This window comes from Austrofundulus limnaeus, unplaced genomic scaffold, assembly GCF_001266775.1.
Source record: "Austrofundulus limnaeus strain Quisiro unplaced genomic scaffold, Austrofundulus_limnaeus-1.0 Scaffold100, whole genome shotgun sequence".
Lineage (NCBI taxonomy): Eukaryota > Metazoa > Chordata > Actinopteri > Cyprinodontiformes > Rivulidae > Austrofundulus > Austrofundulus limnaeus.
In genome coordinates, this window is record NW_013952502.1 from 1,232,315 (window position 1) to 1,234,509 (window position 2,195).

The 2,195-nt window shown below is 38.0% G+C and overlaps 1 long non-coding RNA gene across 1 annotated transcript in view; it reads right to left on the reverse strand.

Moving 5' to 3' along the window:
* Positions 1–1,834: 1,834 nt before the first annotated feature.
* LOC106521005 (uncharacterized) overlaps positions 1,835–2,195 on the reverse strand; it is a 1,791-nt gene continuing 1,430 nt past the window's right edge. The window contains exon 3 of the long non-coding RNA XR_001310618.1: positions 1,835–2,162. This is a non-coding gene — a long non-coding RNA (uncharacterized LOC106521005). The remainder of the gene's footprint in view (positions 2,163–2,195) is intronic.

Genomic DNA, 2,195 nt, shown 5'->3' on the forward strand with positions numbered 1-2,195 from the left:
CCCCCCCCCCAGTGACCTCAACATCCAGAAACCTGACATATGTCCACCTTAAGCCTACCCAAACTTTGTGTTCAATAAATTACGGGTAATTAAATCTTTGTAGTAATTAAAGACCTAAAATTCCTTGGAGGAATGCATGTTGCCAACTCATTGCTTTCCATGCCAGAGTTTCAAACTATGACCATCTTATGATGGAGAATAGCCTTTTTAGTCAAATTATATATGTGGCTTTTTGCACAGTCTTGTGCATTACTGCAAGATCTTGTCAGATGTATTAGAGCTTGACATGTTTGTTAAGGGTGAGTCTCAGTTCCTACCGCATACATTTTTTAGCTCAGTATGAGTAAAATTATTTGAGTCATGGCCATTTTTGTGTTGGCTAAGTTTGACTGGGGCGGCCTTAGGTTGGCTTCAAAAGTTAATTATTGTAAACACGTCTAATGATTTCTTTTTAAGCGTTTCATTAAAAGCCATTGAGTGGTTCATGAGATATTGGCTAATGGACAAACATTGTTGGCTCTCCAGGAGTTATACCAAAATTTTAGGTGAACATATTGCACAATGTGTAGCACTTAGAGAGAGAGCGATTGTGATGGTGATATTCTCAACAGTTTTTTAAGCTTTGATGGGATCTTTAGCCTTACCCAAATGTTAAGCCATGCCAAACTGCACACTTAGCTTAATAGTGATTATCTTCTTTGATGTAATGTTGGAAAAATTTGATGTATTAGAACATGTCTTGCCTGTTTTTTCAAGTTTCTCGCAAATGGTAAATACTTCACGGGCATCATGGTTTGTTTGGTCATTTTTACAAGGACGCCTAACAACCCTCTATCACAAAATATCCACTAGTAGAAATTTTCTTGCACCATCATATTTTTGTATGGCCAACAGTTCCTCTAGTTCACAACTTTAAACTCTTAATCAAGTATGTGCCAAGATTTAAACAGTAGTTTTCTGTATTTTGTTTGAGCCGGCAGCATCGGCGGGTTAGAGTTTTGTTATTTTTCAATCACACTTTCATTGTTGAGGCCAATTTCAACTTGTCAAATAACCACCTTTCACAATTTTTTTAAAGCAATGCAGCTTTGGTGGATTGTTTGCCAGATTTTAAGTGCACATTTAATTTCCTGCCAAGACTGACATACTTTTTGATTCATCAAACTGCACGAAATCACAGGCTCGAGTTTGAAAGCGTGAATTATCTTCATTCCTAAATGCCGTATTTAAAAACCTTTGAACCAAGTTCCTGCTGTTTGTCTTCTGTACAGTCAGAAATGACTTTTAATTGTTGGAGGCATCAAGTCCATGTAGAGGGCTTTCATTTACTCCAGACATGTGCATTGATGCGCTCATAGCTACTGTATAATCAAAGCATGAGAGAGTTGCTATTTGTGTCTGTGTTTTACCATGCTTCCTCTTTCTTAGTTTTGATGTAATCCTAAGGGCTATAATTTTGTAAACACACTGACACACAAATATAATCTGACACAACTCTAATACTTCATCTCATGGCAATGTCTCTGTCCTCTTTACTTTTATTCTGTCTAAAATCCTGCAGACATGCAAGCGTTCTCGTGAGGTTCTTATCCCTCAGATTTTGTCAGCAAACTATTCATTGGGAAAGTATGTAGGTCAATCTGCTTTGGTCTTTATCTCGAGCCACGGAGATAAGTGGCACTGTGATTAATATTTAATATCTATATGATCAGTGATGGCTGTTGTCGTGTTCTGAGGGCTTAGAAGTGTAAAAGGCAATTCATGCATGATGGAAAAAGGATGTTTGGAATGCAGGAGCTTTTTTAATCTCCTGCATAGATATCTCTGCAGCAAATCTGTCCAAACTCCATGTTTTATTATGTCCTTTCCAGTAGTTTTTCAGAAAGAAGCTGATCAAACTTTACAGAATATCTGAGTGGCAGAGAAAAAACTGGGAAAAACGTTACAAATATAAGCACAAGCCATAGTCCGTGTGGAGTGTTGCTCTTTTATAAAGAGTTGCCTGAACACAGCTGATCCTTTTGCTTGCTCTAATCCATTTTCTGGTGTTTAGTCAGTGAGCACGCACTGACGTCCCAGTGCGTTATATCACACATCTGTTAGGGTGCTGCGGCGCATTATACAAGTGTCACAGTCTTGTAGCAGGAAATAGGATGAAACGTCTGCAAAAAAAAAGTTGATTTTGGGGTAAGTTC